The sequence below is a fragment of the Schistocerca cancellata genome, chromosome 3 (genome assembly GCF_023864275.1).
Source record: "Schistocerca cancellata isolate TAMUIC-IGC-003103 chromosome 3, iqSchCanc2.1, whole genome shotgun sequence".
NCBI classification, from domain to species: Eukaryota; Metazoa; Arthropoda; class Insecta; order Orthoptera; family Acrididae; genus Schistocerca; species Schistocerca cancellata.
In genome coordinates, this window is record NC_064628.1 from 123,499,360 (window position 1) to 123,517,831 (window position 18,472).

Here is an 18,472-nt window from a genome sequence, read left to right on the forward strand (position 1 = left end):
TTACACAAGAATGCCTTTAAAGCGACAAAGACGTCATTATTAACACCTTAATGAGTGTGAACGAGATCGTGTAATAGCGCTACAACAAGTGGGAGTTCCTTCTGCAGAAAGACTTGACAAGAATGTAGCCACTGTACATGATTGCTGGCACGATGATCACTACATCTACATCTACATTTATACTCCGCAAGCCACCCAACGGTGTGTGGCGGAGGGCACTTTACGTGCCACTGTCATTATCTCCCTTTCCTGTTCCAGTCGCGTATGGTTCGCGAGAAGAACGACTGTCTGAAAGCCTCTGTGCGCGCTCTAATCTCTCTAATTTTACATTCGTGATCTCCTCGGGAGGTATAAGTAGGGGGAAGCAATATATTCGATACCTCATCCAGAAACGCACCCTCTCGAAACCTGGCGAGCAAGCTACACCGCGATGCAGAGCGCCTATCTTGCAGAGTCTGCCACATGAGTTTCCTAAACATCTCCGTAACCCTATCACGCTTACCAAATAACCCTGTGACGAAATGCGCCGCTCTTCTTTGGATGTTCTCTATGTCCTCTGTCAACCCGACCTGGTACGGATCCCACACTGATGAGCAATACTCAAGTACAGGTCGAACGAGTGTTTTGTAAGTGACCTCCTTTGTTGATGGACTACATTTTCTAAGGACTCTCCCAATGAATCTCAACCTGGTACCCGCCTTACCAACAATTAATTTTATATGATCATTCCACTTCAAATCGTTCCGCACGCATACTCCCAGATATTTTACAGAAGTAACTCCTACCAGTGTTTGTTCCGCTAGCATGTGCGGCCGCAAGAAGACCGTAGCACCACCGAGAGGGAAGTCCATCGATTTTGGGATACGACTCTGGCGCATCGTACTGCATCTGCAGCTGCAATTTGAGCAGCAACTGGCATCGCAGTGACACAACGGGCTGTTACAAATCGGTTACTTCAAGAACAGTTCCGAGCTACACGCCCTGTAGCGTGCATTCCACTGACCCCAAGCCACCGCCATTTTCGGCTTCATTTGTTCCAAGCAAGAGATCGTCAGTGGGTGGGGTGGAGGTCTCTTGTGTTTTCTGATAAAAGCTGGTTCTGCCTCGGTGTCAGTGATAGCCGTGTGTTGGTTAGGAGGAGGCCAAATTAGAGCCTGCAACCAACCTGAGATGATGATGATGTTTGGTTTGTGGGGCGCTCAACTGCGTGGTTATCAGCACCCGTACAATTACCCAATCTTTGCTCTGTCCAATTTCGCCACTTTCCTGGATGATGATGAAATCATGAGGACAACACAAACATCCAATCATCTCGAGGCAGGTGAAAATCCCTGACCCCGCCGGGAATCGAACCCGGGACCCCGTGCTCGGGATGCAACCAACCTGCTTCCATGCTAGACACACTGGACCTACACCTGGAGTTACGGTCTGAGATGCGATTCCGTATGACAGCAGGAGCTCTCTCATGGTTATGCCACGCGTCTTGACCGCAAATCTGTATGTCAGTCTGATGATTTACCTTGTTGTGCTATCATTCATGAACAACATTCCAGGTACTGTTTTCCAACAGAATAACGCTCGCCCACTTAGCGCTGTTGTAACACAACTTGCCCTACAGAGGGTCGACATGTTGCCTTGGCCTGCTCGATCGCCACATTTGTCTCCAGTCGAGCACATGTGGGACATCGTCGGACAACTCCAGCGTGACGCACAACCTGCGTTAACCGTCCCTGTATTCAGCAACCAAGTGTAGCAGGTATGTAACTCCTTCTCCCAAACTGACATCCCGCTCCTGTACAATGCATGCACGTTTGCATGCTTGCATCCAACATTCTTGCGGTTACACCGGTTATTAATGTATCAACATTTACCATGTGCAATGGCTTATCTCGCTCTTACATTAACCTGTGATCTTGCAATGTTAATCACTTACGTATGTTACCGAGCATATGTAATCCCGAAATTTCATTACTCTACATTAACTATTTACTGGTGTTGCGGTTTTTTCCCGGTAGTGTAAAATGCGTATCTATAGAGCAATGACAGGAAAAGGTAGTACGGCTAGCACGTATTTCCGATCAAGTATGTGTATCGCCGAAGGCAACGAGTACGGCTCTATACAAGTTTTCTATGTAATTGTATGCAGAACAGCAGATCTTTCTGTCAGATTGGTATACCTGAACAACTGGTAATCAAAACAATGGAAATATCTTTTCCGGAACACAGTCTCTTTCTGTGAGGTTATCATTCATGCGCAACGACTGCAATTTGTTACAGCACAGAAAAAAGTTCTCCCACCGGGCGCTAGGCGGCTTATTACCCATCCGTCCGTGCAAATGGACAGACGTAGGTGTGACCGCGTCGAAAATTTGATTTTCAATGCGTGCACATTGATAGAGTGTGGCAGTGGCAACCAGTACGTCTAAGATTGTCGTAATGCTTGGTGTATCGTGATCGATATCATCTAAGGCGATGAAGCCATACATCACCAGAGGCAAGATATCGCGAGCAGAGAGTAATAACGGGAGAAAACTACTCTCCTGTGAATATAAAAAAACGGGTGCTGTTGTTCAGCACCAAGGAGCAAGGATTTAGCGGACGTATGATTACGTCAGAGACGGAAGGTTGGAGAATCGACCGACGCTTGTTAAAGAACGTGCCCAAAGGGACATAATAAATAAGGACGGCCTCTCGGCGATCTTGAGGCCACTCCTTCAAAACGCGAGCCTAGTGCCTACCTAATTGAACCACTGAATCCTGTTCGTAGATTAAAACTGTGTGGCGGACTGGGATTCGAACTCAAAACTTTCCGCTTTTATGGGAAAATGTTCCACCGACTGAGTTATCCAGGCTTACGACCCTACAGCATTAGTTCCATCGGTACCTTTCTCCTACCTTCCAAATTTCATAGACGTTTTCCTGTATGCCTTGCGGTGTTATCACTTCTGGAAGAAAGGATTTTGCAGACAAATGGCTTAGCCACTCCCTAGGCCATTGTTTCAGGGATAAACTATTCACTCTGCATCGGAGTATACTTCCTGGCGTATTAAAAATGTGTGGGCATGTCATGAGTCGTCTGGTTAGCTCAGCCAGAGGAGCATTTCCTCCTAAAAGGTTCGAGTCCCTGTCCAGCACATAGTTTTAAACTGCCACGCAGTCTCAAATCCTCACACGCTCCTCTGCAGCGCGAAAATTTACTCTCGAAACTTAGGCAGTGATTAGAGCCGCCAATAATTGATAAGGCTTCACTCAGTGAACAGCATAGAGACATTTTAGAGCTTATCTAGCATCTCAAATAATGAGTCTTTAGCTAGCTGTATAAATAAAAAAAAAAACAGGAAGAAGGGTCACCATATAACGTTCATTCGACGAAGAGATCAATAGAGGTGGAGGACATGTTCGGACTGCGAATGTCTGGCCAAAATTAAAGGATGCGTAACTGAATTTAAGTATGATACTTTTTTTAACGAGGTAATTCCCAACTGACTGAAAAAAACGCTGGTGCCTCTTCTGTATAATTATAAGTAGGTTAATATCCATACAAGCGAAGATAAGACATTATAATTCAGTTATTAGGACACAAGCAACGTATGGATCAGAGTGCCTAACATTGAATAAGACAGGCGAATTAAGAGAACTAGAAAAAGAGAGAGAAAAATAATAAGAAAAATTTTAGGTCCTAAGAAAAACAAGGAAAATACGTGGATTAAAAGGAGAAATGAAGACTTATACAAAAATACAGAATAGATCACAGATGCAATGAGGATGAGACGGCTAAAATTTTATGGACGTTTAAAAAGAATGGAAGTAACACGGATTACAAAGAAAGTTCTTAATTACGTTAATAAGCTGAAAAAACTGTAGGATGGATAGAAGCAGTAAAGAAAGACGCCAACAAAATAGATGTTATAGAAGAAATAACACGTGACAGGAATCACTTCAGGCTACTGATAGAAAACGCAAACTATGAAGAAGATGAGCCAAAACCTCGACCCAAGGGAGTGTGGACAGATGAGCAGAGACGAGCAGTTGGCGAGAAAATAAAGAAGTACTGGGAAGAACGGGAGAAAAAGAAACACCGTAAGTCTTAAGTTGTATGCGGTCCATAGCTGGCCAAATTCATAAATCAAAAAAATAAGTAGGGTAATAGACATGACGCACAAAATTACAGACCAACAGCCACAACATCAGTTTGCTGCGGAATTCTTGAACATATTCCCAATTCGAATATAACCAAGTTCCTTGAGACGGAAAAGCTTCTGTCCACAAATCAACGCGGTTTTAGAAAGCAGCGCATGTGCGAAACTCCGATGTTTTTCCATGATATCTTGCGAACTATAGATGAAGGGCAAAGGCAGGTTCCGTATTCCTAGACTTCCGAACGAAAAGCGTTTGACAAGATGTCCCACTGCAGACTGTTAACGTAGGTACGAACATATGGCATAGGTTCCCAGATTTGTGACGGCTCGATGACTTCTTACGTAATAGGACCTAGCAGTACCTGTTCTCGACGACAGGTGTTCAACAGAGGCAAGGGGACCTTCGGGAGTGCCCCAGGGAAGTGTGGTGTGGTGGGGACACTATTGTTCTCTACATACATAAATGATCTGACGGGGAGGGTGAATACCAATCTGCGGCTGTTTGCTGATGATGATGTGGTGTGCGGAAAGGTGTCGTCATTCGATGACTGTAGGAGGATACAAAATGACTTGACAAAATTTGTAGTTGATGTGATGAACAGCAACCAGCTATAAATGTACAAAAATGTAAGTTAATACAGACGAATAGAAAAACAATTCCATAATGTTCGAATACAGCAGTGTGCTGCTTGACACAATCAGGTCGATTAAATACCTAGGCGCAACTCTGCAAAGTGATATTTTACAAAAAATCCTCGATCCCTTATCATGAGATTCTAACAATGTTTCGTAAAGAAAATATCCCTATCCATCCGATAGTTAACTTCAGAGAAGCTCCAACATACCTTGTAGCAAGACAAATGTAGTCACAGCTCACCCAGTACTATCAACTTGAAAACGATAGGACTACAAGAAATACCTCTCAGGTAATAGAAAACATAAAAGATATTAAAACCCCTTGCACAGTGACACTGCTCTCCTTTGATGTAGAAAGTATGTACAGTTGCATACCTGTGAATGAAACCATAAAGCTAACTGAAGAAAACCTGAATACACCCAACCGTCTCCCTCATGAACACACTCATGAAACAATACCATTGTTACTGTTAATAACACAAGAAATTATTTTGAATTCAATCAAGAATACTATATAGAAGAAGGTTTACCCATGTGTCCACATATTTCAGGAACACTAGCCAGCATTTTCATGGATCATATGGAAAGAATTAATATTTGAAGACATAATAGCAAAGAAAAGCTACATCATCGTCTATCGATACAGGTACATGGATGAAATAACTTGTATCTATATCTACATTCAGATGGCCACTCTGCAAATTACATTTAAGTGCCTGGAAAAAGGGTTCACTGGACCACTTTCACTCTAGTTCTCTATTATTCCACTCTAGAACGATGCACGGAGAAAACGAACACCTGTATCTTTCCGTGTGAGCTCTGCTTTTATTATGATGATCGTTTCTCCCTATATAGGTTGGGGTCAACGAAATATTTTCGTATTCGAAGGAAATGATCCTGCCGCAATGAAAACACCTTTGTTTTAATAATTTCCTTCACAATTCCTGTATCACATTCGTGACACATTCTCACCTATTTCTCGATAATACGAAAAGAGCTGCCCTTATTTGAATTTTCTCGATGTAATCCGTTTATCCTATCTGGTAAGGATCCCACACCGCGCAGCAGTACCCCAAAAGAAATGCAGTTTTTTTAGTGGATCTGTTACATCATCTAAATGTTCTGCCAATAAAACAGTGTCTTTGGCTCACCTTCCTCACAACATTTTCTGTGTGTTCTGTCCAATTTAAGTGGTTCGTAACAGTAATTCTTAGATATTTAGTTGAATTTAACGCCTTTAGGTTTAATTGATTTATCGTGTAACCGAAGATTAACGAGTTCCTTTTATCACTCAATTGGATGTCCTCACACTTTTCATTATTTAGGGTCAATTGCCAATTTTAGTACAATACAGATATCTTATCTAAATCATTTTGAAATTAGTTTTACTCTTCTGCTCACTGGCGAACAACTTACGAGGACTGCTCAGATTGTCTTCTAAATCGTTTACATAGATAAAGAACAGCACAGGGCCTATAACACCACCTTGTTGAAAGCCAAAAATCACTTCTGTTTTACTTGATGGCTTTCCGTCAGTTACTACTAACTGTGACCTCTGTGATAGGAAAACACGAATCCAGTCGCATAACTTAGAGGATATTCCACAACTACGAAATTTGATTACAAGCCACTTGTGTGGCACGGTGTCAAAAGCATTCTGAAAATCTAGAAACACGCAATAACCTAAAAATAAAATACAACTACAGAAGGACGTAAATACTATAAACATGAACCTGAAGTTTACAACCAAGGAAGAACAAGAAAACACACTCAATTTTCTAGACACATCCGTAAAAGAAGACAATCACAAACACATATTTTACGTATACAGAAAACCCACAATAAGTTACACTATCTTAAATGCAACCTCAAACCACCCGCAGAATCAGAAACAAACCGCAGTCAAGTACACGTTAAACAGACTGAACAGAAATCCTTACACAGTATATAAATTATAAGTACACAGTAGCATAAATATATATATATATATATATATATATATATATAAGAAAAACTAGTGGTAATGTTGACAACACTACAAAACACAATGCACGCTTAGAATTGGACAAATAAACAGTGCACAGTAGTGTAAGAAATTGTACTGTGTTAAAAGCAAAAAATGCATAGTTGTGGAAAGCAGCTTAAAGTTAGACCACAATTAGCAGTGCCTAACGAAGAAAAAAACCAAAGGCGTGCTAACAGACGGCATTTCCTGATGTAGGCGAAAAACTAGGCAGAAATTACCCTAAGTAAAAATCAAAAACTGTAAACGAATGTTTTAATTAGAGGGCACTGATAATGCTTTATTTCAATAAATCGAAAAGCATATGGGGAGAAAAATTCGCATTTTCTTGTACTCGTAGTTGTGACGACGGATCAAAAATATCCCCAGGAACTAGAAAGCAACTACGAACAATATGGCCACACAAATGAAGACATGAAATGGAACAAGCATGTAAGGACTGTAGTGGGGAAGGCGAATGGTCGATTTCGGTATATTGGAAAAGTTTTAGGAAAGTGTGATTTATCTAAAATGAACAATACTAGTGCGAACCTTTCTTGAGTACTGCACGAGTGTGTGGGATCCCACCAGGTCGGTTTAAAGGAAGAAGAAAAACGTAGAAGCAATTCAAAGGCGAGCTCCAATTTTGTTGTCGACCAGTACGCAAATATTACGGAGATACTTCGTGAACACAAATGGTAATTCCTGGAGGGAGGGCGACTTTCTTTTCGAGGAACGCTACTGAGAAAATTTAAAGGACCGGATTTGAAGCTGCCTTCAGAACGATCTTACTGCTGCCAATGTACATTTTGCTTGAGGACCAAGAAAAATTAGGGTTTTCCCGTGCTATATTTGCGATGGGAAATAATTAGTAGCGTTGAAACATACCTTCTTCCACGCAACATACGGTGACTTATGGACTACGTACGTAGATTTAGGCGTAGTTGTTAATTAATTAGTACTACTAGCCCCTTAATGTGCTGGTGTACAAAACGTAAGGGCAAAGTAACTTACGCATCATGATCTCTGCCTAGTAACAGCTCGATGAAACTTGGAGCATAAATGCAAAGAACTAATACAGTATAGTACAGAAGGGACCTAAAAGAAATATGCAATGATATGAACAGAAATGACACTATGACATGTACCACCGAGATACAGGCTGGTCCTCTGGACATTACGAAAGCCGGGGCATGATTTATGGCGTGTGATCACAGCTGAGGTCAGTGCATGGTCTGCAATGTGCTTTCATGCTGGTCATAAGGTTCTACATCTACATCTACATGGATACTCTGCGAATCACATTTAAGTGCCTGGCAGAGGGTTCATCGAACCACTTTCACAATTCTCTGTTATTCCAATCTCGTATAGTGCGCGGAAAGAACGAACGCCTTTATCTTTCCGTACGAACTCTGATTCCCCTTATTTTATCATGGTGATCGTTTCTCCGTGTGTAGGTCGGTGTCAACGAAGTATTTTCGCATTCGGAGGAGAAAGTTGGAGATTGGAATTTCGTGAGAAGATTCCGTCGCTACGAAAAACTCCTTTCTTTTCATGACGTCCAGCCCAAATCCTGTAACATTTCGGTGACACTCTCTCCCATATTTCGCGATAACACAAAACGTGCGGCCCTTCTTTGTACTTTTTCGATGTAATGTTGGTAAGGAGTACTCCTGGTAGGGCGTTCCATTACTCCACCAGTGCGATTTAAAACTGCTGAATGGTGGTTGGTGCATGCTGAAGTGCTGCAAGGTTTCTCCAACGCATGCAACACGTGTTCGCTGGGATTAAGTCGCGGGAACGGGCGAGCCGGTCCATTTGCCGAATATCCTCTCATTCAAAGAGTTCCTCCACCTACGAATTTCGATACTGTCGCGTATTGTTATTCATGAAAATGAACTCAGGGCAGAATGCACCCCTGAAAAGACGCACGTGGGAAAGGAGTACAGTGTCACAATTATGGTGACCAGTGAGTGTACCGCGTTCAAATATTTCGAGGTGAGTACGCCCACACAACAGTGCGCCTCCCCACACCGTAACACCTGGACCACCAAACTATCACGTTCGACAATGTTCCGGGGTTCCTTACGTAGTCTCTCGTATCGCCATATGAGGGTATGTCCAACGCAGTAACTCCTTCTAATTTATAATTATTAAATTTCACCAACATTGTGATGGTCATTAGACAGGTTCCTCTGAATGAAAATGGACACTACGAACGCAAGAATAATTCTTCGGGGAGATAGTTGGCGTCTACGAACAGCCGGGTAATGCCAAGCTCACAAATCTGTAGAGTTATTTCAGATCTCGTTCGTAAAAGTGACCGACATCTGGTGTGGTAATAGGAAAGAGCGCGAAACACGACACTGTACTGTTTTCCTGTTTGGAATGATTCTTTAAACCGAACCGAGCAACAGCGATCACCTTCACTTTTGTCAGTTGTATGGAACAGCCTGTGTGCGATACCCTTGACATGTAATCAGTGTCCACCCTAATAGAGATAATGTTAGTCACCATATTGGCGAAAATCTTGCACAGTGTGCTCACGCACTCAGAGTAGTAGTTCGAGCCTGCTGTACAGAGGGCGTTTAGAAATTAGTTATACAAAAAGTAACCTTTAATTGTGAAAAAAGTAAAAAACTTACAGACGCGTTTGATATAGTACTGAATGCAGTATATCTTCAAGTTTTATTTACAAATTTGCAATGTGGTACCCTTTGTAATGCGACAAGTGTTCCATCTGTAATCAGGTTTCTGCCAAATCCTATAAAGCAAGTCTTACGGTATGGTGGGAACTGCTTGTGTTACCCGTTGTTACAACTCGTCGACGTTTCCAGGAAGCGGAAGCGGAGGAACGAACACAATGTCTTTAATGTAATCCCATACACAGAAGTCCACTGGGATTAAATCAGATGAACGTGGCGGCCAGGATATTGTTCCACCCACTGGGGTTAAATCAGATGAACGTGGCGGCCAGGATATTGTTCCACCATATCCAATCCAAGTCAGCATATTCCCATGGAGTTACGCAACAACTTCACGAAGATATGGTTCAAATGGCTCTAAGCACTATGGGACTTAACATCTGAGGTCATCAGTCCCGTAGACTTAGAGCTACTTAAACCTGACTAACCTAAGGACATCACACACATCCATGCCCGAGGCAGGATTCGAAACTGCGACCGTAGCAGCAGCGAGGTTCCGGACTGAAGCGCCTAGAACCGCTCGGCCACAGAAGCCGGCTCACGAAGATAATGTGGTGGCACGCCACCTTGCTGGAAGATAAATTCTGTGCCATCTCCTGTTGCAATTGAGGCTTTAGAAAATGTTCAGATATGTCCAGGTACGATAAACCAGTTACAGCTGACTCGGAAAAAAAGAAATGGCTTTAAATCTTGCTACAGCTTACAACGCAAAAAACAAAGCCCAATGTGATACACAGCCAGTTTCTGTGAAAAGATTAAGATTGTACCAGTTAATAAGAGTTTGTTTTTGAGGGGATGACTTAAGTATTTAGCTCTGAATTGTCTCTGAACTATAGTAGTAGATTCATGATCATAAACAACACAGCACCCTCTGTACCCCGTTAGGATGACTGTTGAATAACTCATTCCAACATGTCACCTGGCGGGAACGTCGGGAATTAACAGTGTTAGACAGGAATGAAACTTGAAGACTTACTGCACTCAAGTTATATAGAATTTTTCTATAAGTTATTTACCCTTTTTACAACTAATGGTTACTTTTGTGCAACTAATTCATTAACACCCTGTGTATCGCGACGTATTCCATTCGCGAGGCGTAAATTACCTTTGTAATTTAAGCGATCTGAAACTGAATTGTCGGCTCGCTGGCTGTTGCTAGACTAGAAAATATTACCGCCTGCAAGCCACCATGTCCCACTGTCGCTTCTCATTTTTCGCGTTTCCTTTCTCTCGTTCATCACAATGCAACATCCATATTACAAGACATACACTCGTAACGTTTTCTATAATGACTGCTAACCAATTGAACCTTGTATTGTTTTTCAGATTTTAGTGCATAATATCGACTTGTAGGATGTTTAAGTAAATGCAAATCTTTGGCGGCGTAAAATACACTCCTGGAAATTGAAATAAGAACACCGTGAATTCATTGTCCCAGGAAGGGGAAACTTTATTGACACATTCCTGGGGTCAGATACATCACATGATCACACTGACAGAACCACAGGCACATAGACACAGGCAACAGAGCATGCACAATGTCGGCACTAGTACAGTGTATATCCACCTTTCGCAGCAATGCAGGCTGCTATTCTCCCATGGAGACGATCGTAGAGATGCTGGATGTAGTCCTGTGGAACGGCTTGCCATGCCATTTCCACCTGGCGCCTCAGTTGGACCAGCGTTCGTACTGGACGTGCAGACCGCGTGAGACGACGCTTCATCCAGTCCCAAACATGCTCAATGGGGGACAGATCCGGAGATCTTGCTGGCCAGGGTAGTTGACTTACACCTTCTAGAGCACGTTGGGTGGCACGGGATACATGCGGACGTGCTTTGTCCTGTTGGAACAGCAAGTTCCCTTGCCGGTCTAGGAATGGTAGAACGATGGGTTCGATGACGGTTTGGATGTACCGTGCACTATTCAGTGTCCCCTCGACGATCACCAGTGGTGTACGGCCAGTGTAGGAGATCGCTCCCCACACCATGATGCCGGGTGTTGGCCCTGTGTGCCTCGGTCGTATGCAGTCCTGATTGTGGCGCTCACCTGCACGGCGCCAAACACGCATACGACCATCATTGGCACCAAGGCAGAAGCGACTCTCATCGCTGAAGACGACACGTCTCCATTCGTCCCTCCATTCACGCCTGTCGCGACACCACTGGAGGCGGGCTGCACGATGTTGGGGCGTGAGCGGAAGACGGCCTAACGGTGTGCGGGACCGTAGCCCAGCTTCATGGAGACGGTTGCGAATGGTCCTCGCCGTTACCCCAGGAGCAACAGTGTCCCTAATTTGCTGGGAAGTGGCGGTGCGGTTCCCTACGGCACTGCGTAGGATCCTACGGTCTTGGCGTGCATCCGTGCGTCGCTGCGGTCCGGTCCCAGGTCGACGGGCACGTGCACCTTCCGCCGACTACTGGCGACAACATCGATGTACTGTGGAGACCTCACGCCCCACGTGTTGAGCAATTCGGCGGTACGTCCACCCGGCCTCCCGCATGCCCACTATACGCCCTCGCTCAAAGTCCGTCAACTGCACATACGGTTCACGTCCACGCTGTCGCGGCATGCTACCAGTGTTAAAGACTGCGATGGAGCTCCGTATGCCACGGCAAACTGGCTGACACTGACGGCGGCGGTGCACAAATGCTGCGCAGCTAGCGCCATTCGACGGCCAACACCGCGGTTCCTGGTGTGTCCGCTGTGCCGTGCGTGTGATCATTGCTTGTACAGCCCTCTCGCAGTGTCCGGAGCAAGTATGGTGGGTCTGACACAGCGGTGTCAATGTGTTCTTTTTTCCATTTCCAGGAGTGTATATTTCAGTTATCGAGTTAAATCTCGGCTCTTAGCCTTAAGTCAGCAACATAGCCATTATTTACGACTTGATTCACACCTGTGCTTGGGATCGAATGGTATGATTTCGAGGTTACAAGGAATGGAATCACTTCCCGTGGGTCCCGCTTGTTAGTGGATCTGGTGAGATAACAGGCTTTATGGCTGCCCTTGTAGAGATCGAGGGTGAATGGAGAGGGAAATGGACCGTTCCCTTTTCAAACGGATCATCCCGACATTAGCCTTAAACGTTTTAAAGTAAATCAAAGAACACCCAAATGTGGATGAACGCATGGGGATCTGAACCTTGGGCACTCGAAAGTGACTACATTGTCTTGTGACCTGTCAGAAATTTTAAGGTTGCATGGGCCAAATAATATACAAGTCTGCCGTAACGGCCTTTGTTACGCCTTTTAGCGTTGAAGTATAGAAGGCATTCTAAGGCCCGTTTCACGCTAATGATGCAAGCGTGAGATCGATGTAAGCGTGAGATCGATTACTGATTGTTACAGTTTGTTCCTGTGAAAACTGACTATAGTTGATCGTTAGTAAGCGACTGAAAATACCCAAATGAATCTATTTAAAATGAGTATTTCGGCTGAATGTAATACAGAGTCCGGCTTTTAGACCTGCCAATCCTAAATCTGGCTTTAATATTCAAACAAGATGACTACAATAACGAGTTGCCACTAACACAGTGGGGAAAAGACCCTCAAATACAAAGATGACTGGACACGAATATTAAGGTCGAAAAACTATCCTTCGCTGGTATAGAGATTTACGGCAAAGTCAGTCAGTCGCAATTGCTCCTACAAAAATACAGTAGATAACTGAAGGAAATACACGGTGAGACGACAGAAATCACACTATTATTCAAAGACGATAATTACAAAGTTCACACCGCGATTTAAGACGGTCCCCCGGCCATTACGAAAGGCGGGACATGATTCTTAATAGAGTGTGTGATGATCATGGTGATGGCTTACTCTGTAACGTGCTCCCATGCTGTAGGTGACTGCGGTCGCTCACTTCCTCCCTTTCATTCAGCAGTGTTCGGCTCCTTCCCATCGACGTGAAACAGTGTTGTCAGCAATACCAAGCTCCTGGTCACACTTCGTTCACCTTCCACTTTCTTGACGATTAATCCTCGTGCGCAATCATTCAAATGTTGTCTCTGGACCGCATTCTAATGAATAACACCCCCACAGTGCACAGTGACTGGTCACTGTTTGACACAATGTCCATCCCGTTCCTTCAGCTACCTCGTGTTGCGGAGCCAGCCCCATTTGGTACAGGAGGCACGATGACCTCACGGTATGTGACATTCAACTTCATCTGCACGACTGGGAGACATCTGGCAACATGCTCCCCTACTTTCATTAATTTCCACCGAGTAGTTAATATTTTATGTTACTGTATCCATCTCTTCCTTAAGTACCGCAGAGCAGTACGTTCTCATTAGGAAAGCTGTGCACTAAAAGAAAATAATCACTGCGTTGCACAGCAAGTGTCTTGCTGCGTGTCCCATTGGAGTTGCTGGGCATTTTTTTTCTGCCATCTTCTCATGCTGACTAATCAAACCCACAACGAATCGCGCAGTTCATCTCTGAACCCCACTTATCCACACGTCGTTGTGAAGGTGCCTGGCAAACGACTCATTCTCAAGAACTGGATGCAATTATTCTTCCTCAAGATTCATCCGACATATACCAGTCTAGCTTCTGGCTTCCCTGAGACAAGAGTTCTCAGGTCGTTCTTTTAATCGTTCCGGAGGGTATCTCCTAAGTACTTGATCGTTTGACTGGTTCCAATTAATGATCTCCGAACAAAGAGTATAGAATCTTTTCGTCCTCACGATATTTCCTAATGTTGACGGCCACCAGTCATTCTTTCAGTCTTTCTCTGCTCCTCTCCAAGCCTTACTGCGATTCAGAAAAAATTCTTAGACCGCATCTCTCGGCATACATCGGTGTCATTAGCGAGTAATCTGAGAGAGCTATAAACGTCGTTCGCCATGATATTATATAACTTATGCGGTGGTCTTCAGTTCGAAGACTGGTTTTATACAGCTCTACACGCTAGTCACTCCTCTGGATGTCTGTAACCCCTGTATAACTACTGCAACCTACATCCATTTCAGCCTGCTTGCTAATGGTCTCCCTCTCTAAATTTTACCAACCCACATTTCCATCCATTGACAAGTTGACGAATCATCGGTAATTCACGACCCGTCCTACTAACCGGACCCTTCTTTTAGTCAAGTTGTGTCATAAAATGTTTTTCTCCCCAATTCGATTCAGTACTCTTGACCAGTTATCGGATCTACTCATCCTATCTTCAGCATCTGTAGCACTACGTTTGAAAGGCTTACATTTTGATTTTGTCTGAAGTGTTTACCGCCCATATTTTAGTTTCGTACAAGACTACACTCCAGATGAATCTACACTACTGGCCAATGAAATTACTACACAAAGAAGAAACGCAGATGATAAACGGGTATTCATTGGACAAATATATTATACTACAACTGACATTTGATTACATTTTCACGCAATTTGGGTGCGTTGATCCTGAGAAATCAGTACCCAGAACAACCACCTCTGGCAATAATAACGGCCTTGATACGCCTGGGTATTGAGTCAAACACAGCTTGGATGGCGTGTACAGGTACAGCTGCCCATGTAGCTTCAACACCATACCACAGATCGTCAAGAGTAGTGACTGGCGTATTGTTACTAGCCAGTTGCTCGGCCACCATTGACCACACGTTTTCAATTGGTGAGAGATCTGGAGAATGTACTGGCCAGGACAGCAGTCGAACATTTTCTCTATCCACAAAGGCCCGTACAGGACCCGCAACATGCGGTCGTGCATTATCCTGCTGAAATGTAGGGTTTCGTCATCTTCGTGGTGTAGCAATTTTAATGGCCAGTAGTGTATATTACGAGGTGCAGTCAAATGAATGCTGAATAACCGCCAGAACAGGGCGATGGAATGGTTCAATTCAAAAGCAATCACCACACGCGCTAAGATATGTATCCCACTGGAAGACGAGGCGATCAATTCCTGTTTTGTAGAACGCAGTCGGCCGCTGACGGATCCTCAACCGCACCCGCTCCAGCAGTTCCCCGACCGACCAAAACCGACGTCCCGCACGTCTTTCTTCGGGCCGCCACAGATGTGAAACTAACTCGGTGAAAGGTTCGAGATGTACGGAGAACGATGCAGTCTTTCCCAAACAAATCGCCGAAACGCAGCCTTCGTCCGACTAGCTGCGTGGGGGCAGTCGTTATCTTGCAACAGTGCGACAGAATTCCAGGGTGTTCTATATGCCGACGCAGCTTCTGCAGAGTGTCTTCATAGTGCTGCGCATGGATTGTGGTTCCACGCTCGAGGAACTCGACAGAGGGTCCCTGCAGTCGAAGAAGTAGATTATCAAATACCGGAACTTGCGTAAACGAATTTCGATTTCTTTGGCGAGTGGGGGGAGGGGGGGGGACGATGTGAAATGTTTGCACTGTTGGCTTTGCCGTATTTGTCGGAATGCTATCTGACAGAGTCACCCTGCTGCACTCTCACACTGTCAATCGGACGAAGGCTACGTTTCAGTGGTTGGTTGGGAAACACTGCAACATCCTCCGTACAGCTCGGATCTTTCGCCGTGTGATTTTCACGTCTTTGGCGACCTGAAGAAAAACATGCATGAATGCGGTTTCAATCCGACGAGGACCTGCAAGAGTGGGTGCGGTTATGGATGTGTCATCGGACGACCGCATTCTATGAAACAGGAATTGATCGCCGCGTCTGCCAACGGGATGAACGTCTTACTGAGTCTGGTGATTACTTTTGGACGGAACCAACCCCATAGTCCAGCTGAGGCGGCTGTTAGATTTTCACTTGACTGCCCCTCACACACACTAAGCGACTATCGTGAGGCACGGAACCAAGTCCAGTTGCACATTGTCTATATAACAGTTTCTGGGCGCAAAAAATGTTTGATTTTTCAATATCTATGTAAAAAAAATTGCCGCATATGATAGATCATCACCTGCGAACGGATTGGACCGATTTGGTTGTTTTCTTTTGTGTTCGTTATTGTCAGAAGAACGTTTGTATGAAAAAAAAATTTGGAAAATCCAACAGAAAACCCGGAATAACATCAAATATCACATGTCTGAAATATCAGTTAAGAACGGCTCGACAGATTTGGTTGATTTTTGTCTTTGTTTTGTTAGTATTTGTCACGATAAGGTTTGTAAGAAAGAAATTTTTTTGAAAATTCACCAGAAAAGTCGGAAATTAAAATCGTATGTGAAAGATCATACTCGAGAACGGCTCGACCGATTTGGTTGACTTTTTTTTGTGTGTTCGTAACTGTGGATGGTAATAGTATTTTTGGTATGAAAAAGATAACAAAAAAATGTGCGTTCACTTTGATAGTACCGCTGTCACATGTTTTTACAACAAAAAATCATCTGACAGTTACATATATAATAGATAAATACATATGTGATAATAAAGTTTTGAACACGGCTGCGTAGTCAGCGACCGTTTACAAAGTAAAATTAAAGCAATAACAGCCTTCGGTCGCAAAAGAATTCTTTTGACCGAGGTTTCGATACTACAGTGCGTGCCTTCGTCAGAAGTAAAACATTCAAACTGGCATGTCACGAATAAAATAACTGTCAAGAGATAAAGCCTTAGTTACAAAATTTTTGGAAGGCAAGCCACTATGGGCTGCTCACAAATGTCGAGCTACAGATAGCATCCGACTAATATAAGTAATATGTAGAGGAGAAACGTTGTCAACGAAAACCTCGAAAAGTTCTTGATCGATTTAGTGCAAATTTTTACACGTCACTGTACCGAACCTTTTCTACATCTACATCTACATTTATACTCCGAAAGCCACCCAACGGTGTGTGGCGGAGGGCACTTTACGTGCCACTGTCATTATCTCCCTTTCCTGTTCCAGTCGCGTATGGTTCGCGGGAAGAACGACTGTCTGAAAGCCTCTGTGCGCGCTCTAATCTCTCTAATTTTACATTCGTGATCTCCTCGGGAGGTATAAGTAGGGGGAAGCAATATATTCGATACCTCATCCAGAAACGCACCCTCTCGAAACCTGGCGAGCAAGCTACACCGCGATGCAGAGCGCCTCTCTTGCAGAGTCTGCCACTTGAGTTTGTTAAACATCTCCGTAACGCTATCACGGTTACCAAATAACCCTGTGACGAAACGCGCCGCTCTTCTTTGGATCTTCTCTATCTCCTCCGTCAACCCGATCTGGTACGGATCCCACACTGATGAGCAATACTCAAGTATAGGTCGAACGAGTGTTTTGTAAGCCACCTCCTTTGTTGATGGACTACATTTTCTAAGGACTCTCCCAATGAATCTCAACCTGGTACCCGCCTTACCAACAATTAATTTTATATGATCATTCCACTTCAAATCGTTCCGCACGCATACTCCCAGATATTTTACAGAAGTAACTGCTACCAGTGTTTGTTCCGCTATCATATAATCATACAATAAAGGATCCTTCTTTCTATGTATTCGCAATACATTACATTTGTCTATGTTAAGGGTCAGTTGCCACTCCCTGCACCAAGTGCCTATCCGCTGCAGATCTTCCTGCATTTCGCTACAATTTTCTAATGCTGCAACTTCTCTGTATACTACAGCATCATCCGCGAAAAGCCGCATGGAACTTCCGACACTATGACGGACATTGGCTATATACTTTTGTAATAATGTAATACATAAAATGGAAGCGTAGTTACCACACATCTCGAAAAGTTCTTGACCGATTTACTTAAAATTTTTACACCATACTCTAATGGACATTCGGGTGGACAGAGGCTGTATATTTTTGTAATAAACTACATATATAAATACACATTAATATATTGATATATAAAGGATAAACGTTGTTACCAAAAATATCAGCTCTAATGAACATTCAAATGGAAATGGACATAGAGAGGGGGGAGGAGGAGGTTATGCGCAGAGAGATGGAGGGAAGAGGCGGTGTACTGTGACAAGGGGGGGGGGGGAATTAGGGAATTAGAAGATGGGTAGAGATAGGGCGAGCAAGGAATGCAGGGGGTGTATGTGCGTTTCCCGTACATATTTAGCTATTACGATACATTGC